We start from the raw sequence: 17131 nt of genomic DNA, 5'->3' as shown, positions 1-17131 counted from the left end.
CATTTCAATGCTCATTCCTTTCTTAATGAGTTTCTCAATAGTACTGGGACTTTTCAATTTTAGTTCATACATCATTTCTGGGACCAAATTTTGGATAAACAGATTCACTTGTTGTTCTTCAGGTATATCTAGGGAAGAACGACTATACAAGCTTCGCCATCATTGCAAGAAAGTCACTAATGGTTCACCTTGCTTTTGCTTGGTGTTGCATAAATCTGATATGGTCACATCACTGTCGATGTTGAACGTGAAATGAGATAAAAACTTTTGAGCCAATTCCGACCAAGTCTTTATATTTCCTGGCAAATGTGAATACCAATCCATGTCTTGTCCCGTGAGACTTCATGCAAATAATCGCATTAAATATGTCTCCTCATAACTCACTTCAGTACATGCAGCAAAAAATGCTCGAATGTGATCTTTTGGATTGCCATTCCCTTTATATTTCTCAAAATTAGGTGCCTCAAAATGCTTAGGGAATGGAGGCATGTATACACTCTTGTCAAATGGATTAGGACATAAATCTTGATCTGTATACAACTTCTTTGTTCCTTTAGTTTCTAATGCATCAACTTTTCGTTGCAACTTCTCAAGTTGTTGCGCAATTGTATCAGATTTTGGAGGTCCATCATTAATCCCCATGGGTACTCTTTGTTGATACATCGTATTTCCGATCGGTTGTTGATACTCTGAAATGGCCATTTTTGGTGTCTCCGGCATATAATGTTCTTGGTACATCTCTTGTTGTTGTGGTTGTCCTATGCCTTGATATCAACCTTGTTGTTGTGCTTCTTGTAGCCTAGGTTGATATTACAATTGAGTATGTTGTTGATACTGCACAGGCGCCAATTGCGGTTGTGAAGTAGGATAGCTTATTTGCCTTGGCACATATTGAGGCACATGTTGTTGATGCTGACGAATCGGAATTTGTTGACTTTGTGCCAATTGTTGTCATGGTGTGTATCCCATCATTTGTAAAAAACTTTGTTTAGGTGGTTTTCGTTGTTTCTCCTTAAGATGGGGTATAGCACTTGCATTAGCTTGCTGTGTTGTTTGTCCAATCCATTGTGATGGTTGCAAGTTTGCATTAACTTGTAATGGTGCCGAAGGCGCTGCAATTTGTTGTCGAATGCGAAATTGTTGTTGTTGCACATTGTTTGTTTGCACATTCGATTGTTTCTTTTGCATATTACTCAATTGTTGCAACAGTTGTTGTTGGTGCAAACCACTATCCATAGCTCTTTGTGTCACCATTATCGAAGGATTTGTCGCAATAGTGTTTGGCAAAGATATTGAACTTAACGGGACATAAGAACTTTGTTGCATCGTGGAATTGTTTTGGACATTGGTGATATCAGGCATTCTAGTTGTGAAGCTCTCTTGCATTTTAGATTTTGATCCCATTTTATGCATATAAGGAACTACTTCTTGTTGAGGGATAGTTGTCAATATTTGCGTGGGCTTTATTTGATCTTGTGTTACAGGTGTTGTGTTGAACAATGGATTATTTATTGTCTCAAATGGTGACTTTTGAGGAATAGTCACTGTTAATGCCTTTGAAGCACATTTACTCATCAAGGTAGGTTGAGTTGCTTGTTGTGCATTTTCTTCATTTGGATGCGGAGAGAAAATTAACAACTCACCGCCTTGTTGTTCTTGCACATTGATTTGTTCACTTGAAGAGGTCACATTACTCATCATGTTAAGATACCTTTGTGGAAACATCTTAAAGACCTTGTTCAGGAACTTATCCATCTTTTTTGTTATCTTTGGATCTTGAAGGAACATGTCAACATCATCTGAAGCATTGGAATCTGATGAAGAATCTGGTTGGACATTTTGATTCGTTTCTTGGTGAATGCCTTGATCTGAACCAAATCCTTGTGAGAGGGTCTGTTCTTCATACAATGTTTGTATTTCATGTTGCAAGTTTGGTTGATTCCAATTGAAAGGTGCATTTCCTCTTGGAGTTGGTGGAACACTCCCATGTCCTAGTTTCATAGGTACAAACACTGGTTCATATAATGGAGGTGGTGCAAGTTGAACCATTCCATATGGTGGTAGTGATGTGTTTGATGAACCTTCAAGTTGTACTGTTTGACTGGTTTGAAATTGTGAATTTGATATGTTGTCAATGGGTTGATACGTTGGTTCACCCATCTTTTTAGATTTTGATCTTGTTTCAACAGGCATGTCACTTATGCAAATGCAATATTTTTGGAATTTTTCAAAGACAATATATGATATGCAACTAAATGCAAACTAAGTGAATGAGAATGCAATCTATGGCAAGAATGCAACCTATGTTTTTGGTTGTTTTTCAAGATTTTGACAAACTTTTGGAATGCAAATCTAAAAGAGACCCTTAGGAAATTGAAATGATGTCTAGACCTCAAAGGACAAAAGGACCAAGTGACAAAAGGACAAAATGACAATGTCTCCCCTATATGCTTGGATACTAAGCTAGGTTTGATGAAATGACATTGATGACAAAAGACAAAAGTTTGATAAGGTCTAGACTTCTTAACAATAATGACATAAAAAGAAAAGGTTTGATAAGGTCTAGACTTCTTAACAATGACTTAGGGTTTATCAAAGATTTGGATTACTCAAGTATGACAAAACCTAGTTTTTGAGACTATATGCAAAGGGACAATTAATATGCAAGTGACCTTAATATGATATGATAATGACCTAAGCTTAATGAAGAGACCTAGGGTATGCAATGTATGACAATGGTATGACCTTAATGCAAGAGGACATATGCAAATGGATGACCCTTATTGATATGCAAAGGAGTATGACTTAGGTGAAACCTAACCTTGGTAGTTGACAATGAACTTTGCAAAATGCAACCTAGGATGAACCTAAATCGAAGTGACATGAATGTTGAGACAAGATTTTGAACAATGTTTGACAACCATGTTTGAAGGTTTTTTGAAGTTTGTTGGATGAAATGCTCTTATGTTTAACCGTGTTTTGAATCAATTTGCCTTGTTTTTGAAATGAGATGCAATTCAACTTTTGACAAGTAAAGAAGACAAGATATTTCAACTTAGACTCAATACAATCATGCTCATGCACAAATTTCTTATGGATGGCAAGGACAGTAGGTACTTGAGAGGTAGACTTGTTATGGGATTCAAGGAGAATACATAGATGCTTGACCCCACGGGCTCCCCTCCATGGCACTCACTTCTCAGGGAAGCCAAGCATAAGTCCCCATGGAAATCTCCCCATGGAAAACTTAGTATCTCTTCCAAGTATCCGAACTTGTCCTTCTCAAGCAACTAGAAGGATTTTTGGCCTCTAAATACAAGGTGTTTAGTAAGGATTTCTGTTAAGTGTTACTCCTTGATGTCACACAAGCGTGATTGAGACATTAAGCCCACCAAGATACCAAACAAATGTAGTCGCGCAAGCACGATTTAGATTGTGAGGTCCTACTTAGATGTTGATATGAGAAAGAGTTCAAGGGTCATCACTTCCCAAGTAACTACAATTCCCACGTAACCCTTCCTTCAAAGCTTTCGCTCATCAGGTATTTGTTTATAGTGAGTTAGAATGCCAAGGTATTCTAGCCATACTCACTTTGGGTCATTCCCTTCTCATGATTATCACTTGCTTGCAAAAGCAAATGGTCGGGAAGGCAGGCCCTCTAAAGGTGACACACAATCAAAACAATGAGCATGGTATCAAAGATCTAGATTTCTAATCACCCTAAGAAGGATGAGAGCATACTCTCCTACTCCAATGTCAAGCTCAACAATCAAATCAAGCATAGATTCATTCCATCCTATTTAGAAATCACTAGGTGCCTAATATATTAATTGCAAACACAACATTTAGTTGTATGTCCAAGGCAACCTGCAAAACCCAAGTCAGAAGTTTGATATGCTTAGTCTTTGACTATCGAACCTGCACAAAATGTGTTAGTAGTTTCATTGATTGCCTTTGTCATGTGTATGCCAAGGTTCTACACAGAGAATTAGTACCAAAGACCAACAAGCAGAAAACAAAATGCAAAACAAAACAAATTTTAAGCAAAACACTGCCTTTTTACCTCTGTTTCTGGACTTTACACAGGCGTAGAACTCATGACACAGGTGCAGAACTCATGACACAAGTGCAGAATGTCTTCAACACAAGCACAGAATGCTTAACACAGGCACAAGTTGTCTTACACAGGCGCAGAAGTCCCCAGAAAACCCTGCACTGCCTTGTTTTTGGTTTTTTTGACCTGCAAATCAACTCAAAAGCACTCAAAAACACAGTTAAGGGGTTAGATGGTTAGTGTTCACGTCGAGTTCACCAATTAATGTAGATAGGAATCTGGAAATCATCAAAGCAAGTATAAAACTAATCTAATCCAATCACGAAAACTTAAATGTAATGATCTATCCTAAACACACTCAATAAAGACACAAAGACAAAACATTCAAAACTAAATACTATGCAAACCAAACATAGATCTGAATGCTTCCTTCATGCGGCTCCATTGTTCTTCTTTCTTCTCCAAATAGCCTTTGTTTGTGGATCTCACCTTCAAGTGCATACACATGAGATGAAAGCAAATAGACAAGATTATGGCGCAAGAGTACTCGAAATGTGATTTGACAAAGTGATTAGAAATTCGATAATCTGATTAGAAAAAGTGATTATTAGATCATATGATTATTAGATTAGGATTGAAGAAATTCATCCAATTTATAGATAAATTGGAGAAAAGACAAGATTAGCATGGAAATGATTCGAATGGAAATTCAAATCAAGAATAGCAAAATTATGACATGTGTATGACAAATTGCTATGCAAGGATTTATGACAATTTATGACAAATTGCTATGCAAGGATTTATGACAAGATTTTGAAATAGAAATAGACATTTAGGAATTTAGGAGAATTTAGAAAATTAGGTTAGAAATGATGACTTGGAAATTAGAAAATTGATGAAAATTAGGTAAATTAATTAATAATTTGTCATTTATTAATTAATTCACAAAAATAGGAGGAAATTGAATTAGAAATTAGGAAAATTAGAAAATTGGAAAAATAGGAATTAGGAAATGAGGAATTAGGAAATTGATGAAAATTAGAAAATTAGGTAAATTAATTAATAATTTGTCATTTATTAATTAATTCACAAAAAGAGGAATAGTTAGCCAATTAAATGAACATTTAATTGCGATGAGAAGACTTAGGATAAATAAATAATTTATTAATCCTAGAGAGAGAAATGACAAACAAGGTTAAATGATTAAATCATGAAACCCTAAAAGATGAATTAACAATGCAAGAATGACAATTAGGTCTTGATGAAAGATAATTGATGTTGATTCGATTTGATCATGATTCTGACTTGATAAAAGACCAATGCTGACAAACGATTTGATTAATAAATGCGCCAATTGACAAGGAACAATGACAAATTGATCCAAATTGACATGATTGAGAAAGACAATGATCAATGACAAATCGATCGCAAAATGACAAGATTGACAAGAGGACAAGAATCGATGACAAAATAGATTGCAAGATGACAAGATTGAAAATGACAATGATCGATGACAAATCGATCGTAAAATGACAAGATCGAACATAACAACGATCAATGACAAATCGATCGCCAGACGAGAAGATTGATAAGAGGACAAAACCCTAATTAGGATTGACGATGTCCAAAATAATGACAAATGAGCACGCACATTGATGCGACATGATAAAATCGATCAAAATCATGATTGGATAGTATTGTCGACAAGACCAAATTTGAGAGCGAGACGAATGAAGAATGTAGAAGAATGACTCGATGCTTGCATATGATAAAAACCAAGTGTGTGACATAGGAGAATGTTAATGCGATGGAAAAACGTAAAATGAGGCAATGCGCAAATGTTAAAGTATGACTCTGCAAGCATTGACCATTTTTAGGTGTCTACACATATATTCAAGTTTGTACCGCATGTGCTATTTCTAAGCCTGTCAATCATAAACTTGGGCTGTATTCACCACTTCTTTTTCCTGAAAAACCTTGGCACTCAATTTCTATGGAATTTATGTCTGGTCTTCCTACCACCAAAAGAGGCCATGATTATGTGTATGTTGTGGTAGATAGGTTCTAAAAAATGGCAGTAATAGTGGCATGTAAAAAAAAAAATTCTGCAGAGGACAGTACAAAGCTCTTCTTTGAATACATTTGGGTTCATTTTGGTCTGCCAAATACAATTATCTCAGATAGGGACAACAGGTTTCTTAGTAAGTTTTGGTCTACACTATGGGAAAAGATGGACACAAAATTAACAAAGTCTACTGCTTTCCACCCTCAAATAGATAGCACATGGGATGAAAGTCTTCAATATGTTCAGCATAGCTACAACAGGGCAATTCACAGTTCAACTGGCCACAACCACCATTTGAGGTTTGTCTTGGTTATCAGCCACTTGCACCGATGGATGTTGCCATACCACTTATTCAACCTGATCTGGTTCCACATGTTGGTAAGGAGGAAGATAAGACAACTCAGTTCATTGATAGAATTTATCATCTATAGCAACAAGTTCATGAAATCTTGGAGCACACAAATAAGAAATATAAGGAGAGACATGATGAGCATCATACTCCTCATAATTTTCAAGTCAGGGACAAGGTGTGGTTTCATATCGAGAAGGAATGATTGTAGGGTGCCAATAGAAGCTTCATCCTCTGCATTATGGGCCATACATCATCATCAAGCAAGTTGGCAATAATGCTTTTGAGCTTAATTTACCTCCATTTATGGGTCTTAATCCTATCTTCAATGTGGAACTCTTGAAGCCATATTTTCCTCCACTATTAGATGTTGTAGATGTGGCAGAAACAATCTCCACTTTAGAATTGAATTCAAATGCAGCCAGCCCATTCCAATGCGATCAGATTGTGGACACCATGGTCAAAACACTCAAACAACAACAGATTTACTTGTACAAAGTGGTTCGAGCAGGGTAGATTGCTCAACAAGGAAAGCAGTTTACCAGGGAGCAGATTCAAGAACATTTTCTTCATCTCATTCAGAGTGTTGATGCAATGTGGCCCATTTCTTTCCAAGGGGAAGTAATGATCAGAAGCAAATCTGAAACAGTGGAAATTTTATTTTATTTAAAAAAAAAAAAATTATACATTAATAATTGGTATTTTTGAAGGCCTTCGGGGCATTTTTAGCCCTTGAAAGTTTGGTTTGTCCATTAGAACATTGTCATAGGCAAGTTATTCTAGGACTTCTCCTCCAACTCTTGGAGACCTTTCCAACGAGTTAAATAGCTTGTAATTTTGACTCCTGTGCAGAAAGTTATGCCTAGTTAAAGTTAGGACAAAATTCTATATAGTTTTATGAAAATTTCATAGTTTTAGATTTTATTATGTAAATAAACAAGATGTGACTATTGGGTTTTGATTATCAAGGAGTTGTTGGTGACCCTTGGAATCCCTTGGACTGATATATGTTGGATTTTTTAATTGAATAGATCACTTTTTGTCTTGCTTAAATTCTATGCTTTCTTGTTCATGTAAACAGATTTTACAATACCACAGGTTCTCACTCAGGTGTTGTCATCCGAATCCATAATTTGGATCACCCATTGTTGCAATGTAGTAGGAACTCTAGTGGGTCCACAAGGATGTCGTGAACATTGCATTCAACAATACAAATTTTGTGAGGTGGTATGACAAAATCATAGTAACCACAAATCTAAGGATGACTTTCCCTTGCCTAACATAGATTTGATTGTCGATATTATAGATGGACATGCAATGTTGTCACTGGGTATGTGCTGGTTATGAGGGGCCAAAAGTAGCAATATCTTGACTAAAGTCCTAATTGATAGGTTGATTTACAAATATCTATAACTTTCAAATGGTATCACATTTTTTGAATCCAAAACATGTGTCACATTCTATACTTCATATACTAGAGGATTAAAAATAGTGAATTTGATAAAGTTTTGACCAAGTTATGGTGGTTAGACATGATTTTTTTATATTTTTTAGAAGTTGTAGTAAAAAATCATAATCAATTATTTATTTCAAAACAAAAAACAAAAAAAATGTGTCACATCTAGACATGAGTCTTCCACTTATATCTAAAATCTTATAAAAAATATTATGATTTGATTGTTGTTAGGTTGGTCAGACAAACACCTGCTTCTTATCGTTTTCCTAAAATTTTAGTATTATTGTATTGAAATTTCATTTTTTTGTGAAATGGATTTTTTTTCTTCAGAAAATAACTAGTAGCTTATAAATTACATTCAATTTTCTACATATTCTATTCTTACATATTTTTGAAATAATGTTGTAACTTATTCAAGTTTTTATGTCTAGTTGCCTAACTCTATTTTTCTGATTTTCATTGCCACTTAAGGGCCTGTTTGGTCCAACATGATCCTACACATACCTCACTAATATATGGAATATCTAGTTATAATCAGATTAAGATCACACTTGAGGACCAACACAAGATTGATTTCACATGTTCTTAAGGAACGTTTTTCTATAATGTCATGTCTTTTGGATGAAACAACACAGTTGCTACATATCAATGAACTATGACCATAATCTTCCATGACATGATGCACATTTTGATGGAAGCTTGTGTAGATGACCTCTTGGGAAAGCTACTCACAAGAGAAGACCATTTGAACATTATAGAAAAAATCTTGGATTGATTGGAGAAATATGAAGTGAGATTAAATCCTAGGAAATGTGTCTTTGGGGTAACTCTGGGAAGATCCTATGATGTATAGTGTCACAACAAGTTATTAAAGTGGATCCTTCAAAAGTTAAAGAAATCTTAGAGATGCCACTTGTTGGTGCCCAAAACCACAAATTGGAAAACCAAAAACTTGGCTAATCCTCAATAGATCCAATCAGCCCTGGCCAACGAATAGGAATGGTCAAAGACCAAATTCCTCTGCACTTTAGTCTCCACTAAACCCAGGTGGGTGTACCTTACACTCTCAAGCACAAAAGAGGTTTATTTTAAGTGAATTTAAATTGTGGGAGTTAGCAATTGCAGGGATGGCAAAAGATTTTCTTGCAATTATACTAACAAAAGTGCTTTTTATTTAATACCTTTAGAATTGTTAACATAAGTGTGAATATAGTTATGATATGTAAAAGATTATTGTTAGGACTTTAAGTCATTATGAAAAAGAGCAGTACTGATAGAAATTAGAAGATTTGTTTCTTTGATAAGGACGTAATGCATACAAACCTATTCAACAAAGATTAATAACAGACCAGTACCTTATCTGACAATTACTGAATAACTTTGTGGACAAGAATCACTATCAACTCAAGAAAAAATTATAAGACCATCACTGTGAAATTTTTATTATGTGTTGAATGAACAATGAAAACCCAATTTTACATTCAATACAACATCATGTGATGGCATATCACAACAAATCTAAAAGATTTATCAAGAGGACATATGATTCCATCAAACACAAAATTACACATAACAGTCTGAACATAATAGCATGAAATCTTGTATATTAACTTATGAAATAAGAATGTACACAAAAAATACACTTACAAATACTCTAATACATTCAGTTTGCACAAAATAAACTCCTCGTTTCTATTAGACTTTTCTAAAAATATAACACTTATAGTCCAGCCAGCGGCAGAATATTGTCTCTCTTATGATACAAAAGTGACTCATTACATATATGTGAGACAAAGGATTCAAATGAAAGGACACACCCTTTCATCTTGTTAAACTAAACTTGGCTAAAACCTAACACCTAACTGCTTAACTACTAGATACAAAATATAAAACTTATTTCTAGTCGTCCAATATTGTATCACACTTTTGTATGTGCTCCAAATACTTGTTGTCCTGATGAGTGCTGGTGTTGAATATAGTATCACTGACAGTGATCTCCATGGTAACCATTCTCTCCATCTACTCACCTATCTCCTTCATATCCAAAACATCTGTCCAGGCAACATTAAGGGATGTGTTGAGAATATTCTGGCATTCTACAATCCAAATCCCTTTGTCCTTTAACTTCTTTGCCTTATCCACAATATCTAGTACACCATATCTGACAATATCCTTACAATCGGTAAATTCCTGCTTGATGTCCACACCAAATGCCTTATGCTTGTTCAACCTTCTCTGGATCTTCTCAACAATTTTCTCATCGACACTCTTCTCTTTCAATAATGCTTTCAGCCTCTTCAAAATTATTTCATGAGAAGCCATATTATCCTGAGTCTTCTAACATTTGGTCCAGAATTCTTTAAGAATTTCCAACAAATGCTCAAACGTGTTAGTCAACAAAACACAAGAAACATCCACCCTGATAGTCCTGATTTGTCTTCTTAGCTTTATGTTTTCTTTCATTTGGTCCTCATATTTCTTTTTCCACTGCACACCAATATCAATTATCTATGGTACTTTATGACCACAACTTCTTAGTAGGTCTTCATATATATTTTTGTATTTTGACCTTCCTTTAACACCCACTACATTTGGGCCTTACTTAGTTTTGCAATGTCAATCCCCAAATCTGTAGTGACAATTGGATTAACCTCTCCCACTTTTAGCCTCATCATATGCCCAAATGCCTTATCTACATCTATAATCTTGGGTCTTTTATTTGGGAGGTATAGGGCCCAAAGCAACATTTCCTCTTCATTTGGATCATATCTTGATCCAATAAAAATGTCATCAACTCCCTGTATGTCTAACTTTACATCCTTTCTATCAAAATGTAACAAGCTGTCAAAAATGAAAGAAGCACTTAAGTCCCATGTTAGAAACAAAATGATACCTGCCTCATTGTGGCAACTTCTGCATCAATGTCTCCTTTCAATTTTTTGAGCATCTCTACTTCATTTTCTGGGGTGGTATTTGGGATGCCTTCCCTCAACTTTTCCCCTTTGTAGTGGTACAAAAATGATTTAAACTCTTTGGATTGTACATTAACTTCATTTGCAACAAAATTTGCATGCTCTTCCATTGTCACATATGTGTTGGCGTTTGTTCTCACCATGGCTTTCTCCTGGCTCTCTCCCACTTCTTCTAGTTTAGGTGCACAAAGGGTAGATACAACTATATTTTCATCAGACTTACTCTCAAAGTCTCCTTCTTCTGTTAGTTCTTGAAGCCTCTACTTGTGCTCTTCAAATTTTTGGTTCAACTCCTCTAATATTGCATCAACCTCATTCCATTCCTTGTTTCTAAATAAATCTTCAGCATCCATGGGTATATGCAAATATTCTCCAAGGTTCTGGTTCTTCCTGCAGTGGTTGATATATCCCTCTAGATCATAATTTTTCTGAGTTTGGTGTCCATACAAATTGTACTCCTCTACCAACTTATTTTCTATCATCTCATAAGCTTTGGTAGATACAATGGTAAAGTCTCAAAAATGCGAAGTGCCAGGCATAGATACCTTCTTGTGTGCACCACCCAAATGCTTTGCATTTGACATACTAAGTTGCCTAACAATTTCTAGATAAGAAATCATGTTAGGAACTAATGTAGGCAACATATATGGAACACCCTCAAAACCATAAACCCTAAAAAAAGTGAAATTCTAGCATACAAACCAGTCACCCCAATTATGGTTGACCCTAGTGTCTCCAAAAGAATGGGGTCTCAAAAATCTCTTAATCTCTTGTGAGATAGACCCCTCACATTCTACCCCAAACAATCTGTACAAGGGCTTGACAAAATATTCTTCAAACAACACATAGTGTGATTTGTCGAACCTTGAGTCCCATAAGGATACCCATAATTGAATTGGTTGGTTCGGTCCCTCTTTGTTCCTTGAAGTCACCTTTAATTCTCCTGGCCACAAACCTTCCATATGACCATAAAACAAAACCATATGCATTAGCAATGAGTAAAACTTGAAAGTAGGGTTAGGCTCTGTTTGCAAACTCAAAAACCCTTCATGCAGCTTCTCTGCCAAGTAAGTTGCATAATCAAATAGCCTTGGCTCATGCATTTGAATGTCCACAGCTAACACCAATGGGCCTATTCTTGTAACATTAGGAACTTCTTCCCCGCAACCCTAGTTGCCTGCCCAATATGTATACTACAAGTATTGTCTGAACAGGGTAATGTCAAAAGGAGAACCATCCTGCTCCGTGAGTTGTCCCTTCTCCTTTTTATGAATTTGTAACTTCCACATTGTGTGGGCGATGTCCATTTGGGTGTACTCTCCTTCTAAGTCTAAAAAAGATAGGGGCATGTAAGGCTCATATGTCATGCCAAAAACTTCCTGAATAGACCTGACAGATATCTAGATGAATGGATCCCCATTGGATAATTGGATGTATATTTTTTCTTTTTTGTATTTCCTAGTGAGCAATTCCAATAACCTGAGATTCAGAAAAACATTTGGGACCACCAGTCTGCCCAAATTTGTCGTCCAAGGGTTTGGCAATGGAATCTCCTTGTTTCGCTTGAGGTAGTGATACAAAAACAATTCATGGCCCCTTATGGTTGTCCAGATATCTCCAACCCCTTTGTACTTATCTTCCAATTGATTCTTGGGTAGAAAATTGGCTTTAGACCTCCTCAACTTAGCACCAAATGAATCCATCTAGTCAATCATGTCCTGGTTCAATTTTCGCTTTTGCACACCCTCCATAGACTTTGTCTTTTTTTATTTAGTTGACTGTGTATATGAAATCTCTATGACCTTTCTCTTTCCTTCTGAACCAGAAGCCTCCATGATTAAATGCTTGGATTCTTAAATTACCCGTGTTTCTTGTCTACAACTTCAATGTTGGTGGCTGAAGAAATTGTGAATAATTCTGGCATGAAAACTCTTTCTTTATGCTGGATATGCAATGGCTAGAGTTTGTAACGATAAAAAACTTATCAGATTTGCTTCATGCAGATCCAAGCCACCTGATCATGAGCATTAAATAATGGATGTTGTATCAGACATTCTAACAGCTAATCGATGTAACCGCACCCAATAATTCAACTACTTGGCGCCAACTGTATTTTGCGTTCCTTCATTTACCTTTTTCTCTTTCTGATCGGTATAGGTCATTCTGATTAATCCATCTAATCCCGCTCTGACCGTTTCACTATTTCCCTCAAGGCTTGACTTATATTGATGGATCCACCTTTCCTTTCTAATAGTCATCTTTTCTTTATGTTACATAGGGGTATGTCTCTCTGATGAAACCTTCCTCTGTTTATTCATCGAGTCACTACATCAGCCTTCGGGATAAAGTCACTTAATACTTCATCTGATGGTCCCATAACATCTAACTTTCTCTTTGATTGGCATAAGTTTCACCAATTTCTTCATCAGGCATCAAAGTAGCATATTTCCCTTACTTCCGATAGTTATAGTCTCCCTAATAGATACGCCCTTTGTGGCATTCTTCCCATCGGGCATCGATGCAACTTTAAAAATATTTCTCCGGTAGCATAAGCTATTCCGATGAGTCTTCTTGCACCTTACTCTCCTTATCGGGTTGCTTAGGTCTATCAGAGTAGGCTTTCCTGATGTAGTCACTTTGTTTGTGCCAAGCTAATCTTCATCATCGGGCATCAGGATAACCCAAAACGCATCTCCCCGACAATTTATGTTATCCTGATGAGTTTGACTCCCTTTCTTTCTTGGTATCACTTTATCGGAGAGAGTCTCCGATAGAGTCACCTTCTCCATTTAGTGCATTGGGTATCAGGGTAACATAAATTGGGACCTCCCGATAACCTGATGTTGCTGCTATGAAGACATCACTCCATCGGTTGTTGGCAAGAGTTCCACCGATGACCCCATTGGGTAGCGGGATGATATTTTTTCCTTGTTGCCGATAGTGTATGTTATCCCGATGACTCCGATCTCCTATCATATCATCGTCATAACTTTCCCTCATGGATTTCCACTTAGTCGCACCTTTTCCTGCCACTCACACTTTAGGAAACACCATCGGCATGAGTTACTCCGATCAATATACTCGTTCCTCCTTAGGTGATCTCATCGAGATGACTTATGCCGATAAGCAGAATTTTGTAGTTTTTGTAAAAGAAAGCCCTGTTTATGGATGCAGATTTAAATAATCATACTAAGGGTTTCTCCCACACCATTTACCTCTCTAAACATTCTCACAACCCTTCTCTATGCTAATTTTCCAAAAAATGCTCTTGCAATGAGACCAACTGTGAAGATGAGGATTGCCAGAATGCCATCATACTCAACACTTCCCTTGAATATGGCTAAGTGATGCCTTTTTATGAAGACACTGTAACACATCATCTGCACATAGAATCCAAAAATAAGTCCTCCTATGATAAAACTATATGCAAAAGCCTCCATATATAGCACAAAAATATTTTGTAAAAATGTGTGCTAACACCACCTCTAAGAAGCATTAATTAGTTGAGATTATTACAAAGAAAATTTTAGTCAGTTTGTAGATTCAATTCCCAGCTTACAGATAAGTTTCATCCATTCATACATCTACTACATGACAATGTCAAGTAAAAATGGTATGATAAGTGCCAACAAGAATTTCAGTTACTCAAAGATTATCTCATGAATCTACCAATTCTTATGCCATCAGTCAAGGGGAAAGCCTTTACTACTCTACATATCAGCAACAATAGCAGCATTAGGGGCACTCTTGGCACAAAAATACCATGAAGAAAAAAAATGAGCTATCTACTTGTTAGTCCTCCCTACTTTCATTAAAATTTCAATTCGAAGGTCGCCCTTTGATGTTTATTTTTCCTTTCATTCATGTATTTCTTCCCTTTGAACTTGAGCCATTGAACCTTTTCTTAGTTCAAAGAGAAATTTAAAAAAAATTCTTTGTGGCTTTGTTTTATGGTAAAAGCAAGTGCTTTGTTGAAATTTGTATTGAACTTGAACCTTTGAACCTTTTTGGTTCAAGGTTCAAGGTTCAAAGTTGATAATGCGTTGGTTATGTCTTTGCTCATTCATTATCCTTTGTTTTGTCATGGAAACTATTATATGTACTATTATGTGTTATCTCTCAATATTGAACTTGAAACTTTGAACCTTTTGGTTCTTGGTTCAAAGTTCAAAGTTCAAAATTCATAGTATGAGGCTTCATTTAGGAAATGGTGTGTATATCATGGAGGGAAAATGGCAGCAGGAAAGGAAAATATTCCGGGAAGTTCCAAATGTTAGTTTCTAATTATGGCGAGCAATCATGGTAATTCGTGTGTTATGTGATGGAATGACCCAAAATTAAATGCATGTTGGTTATATATCAAATCAAGTGTCAACTCACATGAGCTTACTTTATTAGTACAACTAGCTACGATTTGAGTGTGATTTTGTCCATTTTTGTTGCAAAAGATAGCAATATTTCTAGTACCTTCTCAGTAGTCATGAAAGAGAGAAAAGTTGGAGGTATTGTATCTGCATTCAAAAGGTTTTCAAGAATTTGTTGTTGAGATCAGGTTAGTTTCAATTGTTCTCTCTTCTACTGTATTTACTTATTCTGGAAGCTAGTTGTTATTTGTTCCCTTTGTTGTGTAGAAGAATTCATTTAATTCCTAAAATTATTTGATAAATATAAGAGGGGCCATCATGAGGCCAACCCTACCAAAATTGGGGTGCACTTCTTGCTTAGTTAGCTTGCTTCCAGAGATGGGGGACACTTCATTAGCATAGACAAACCTCTCTGATTTTATTGAGAGTTAAGAACCCAACTCAAAATACTATGATGGAGAAAATTGTGAGGAGTGGTTTGGTTGAGGCTGCTACATTTCCCATTGTTGCACCATGCCCGGCGCTAGTTTTGGAATGTATTAACCGGTATGATGCAGAGCATAGGTGTATCAAGGACATTAATGGTGAAGTGTTGTTGAAGATAGACAGGGAGACCATAATGGCAGCTATGGGAATTCCTCATAAGGAGCCATATGAAGACTAGACCTTTGACACTTCATACTCCTTTTCTAAGAAGAATACTTACAAAAGTGTGATTGCCAGGAACTGGTTATTGAAGATTTAAAAGGGAGGTTCCAGATTACCAAGGCTACTCACCAAAGAGAACTTCATAACAGAGGTAGGAGATATTGTTGTTTTGTTGAATAGATTGAAAGGAAATGCCCATGTCTTTTACTGGGAAGACTGGATGTATTTCTACATCCAAGTACTGTTGAACAAAAGCGCCTACCTGGATTGGAGATAAGTTGTTGTAGAGAGATTGCACGAGAGTTTAAACAAATTTATGGGAATGAGTGGTTTCTATATGTCTTCAAATTTGTTTTATATGCTTGCTTGGACTTGAGATTGGAATGGCTTACATCATGAACCCTGGATTGATGGAATAAGAGTATATGAATACTATCCTCACATGCAGGAGCAGAGACATGCAAAAAAAATCATGAGATGGAATGACTTTTTTGCAAGAAGATTACTCTATGAGTTGAAAGGTAATATGAACAGGAGATTGTCGACATAAGCAATAGAATTTATTGGTATTTATGTTAGTTTCTTTATCCAATTTTCTCAATTTACATATATTAGAGTTGGCGACTTTTAGGGTGAACCTTTTAGGTTACCCAAGTATGCTTTGGATAGCTATGTTTTAATTGAAATTAGTTGACAACTATCTTATATTGATAAGATAAGTGGAGGAAAGTCTGGGGTGGTCTTTTCAGTAGAGCTTGGATAATATAGCTATAGATCAATTTCAGATGCCTTGAACCTTGAACTTGAATTCAAGAAGTTCAATCTATAGTTATATGTTACTAGATGTAAATTTGACAGTCGAAGGTTTTCTATAGAGAACTTAAATTTTGATGATGATGTTTTTCATGAACCTCAGCTGGAAGATTACTGGGAGAACTGTGGTGACGAATTTGAAGTTAGAAGAAGATTGTGGTTGAGGTTCACGGTCAACAAATTTTGACAATGGGTTTGTCCATGAATATTTTTGACATGCAAGAAGATGAAAGCGAGGAAGTTGTTGATCCTAAGTTTGACGAGAGGATATAGGGGCAGCATATTCCAGAGGTTGATTGGAATAGGAAAGGGAATGATAATATTCATGCCAAAACATTCAATGTGATCAGACTGATAGAAAGATGGCTGAAAGATCTCCATTTTGGACAACAGCCCATATCTGCACCTAA

The sequence above is a fragment of the Cryptomeria japonica genome, chromosome 3 (genome assembly GCF_030272615.1).
Source record: "Cryptomeria japonica chromosome 3, Sugi_1.0, whole genome shotgun sequence".
Taxonomy (NCBI): Eukaryota; Viridiplantae; Streptophyta; class Pinopsida; order Cupressales; family Cupressaceae; genus Cryptomeria; species Cryptomeria japonica.
Note: the sequence above shows the minus strand (reverse complement) of the source record.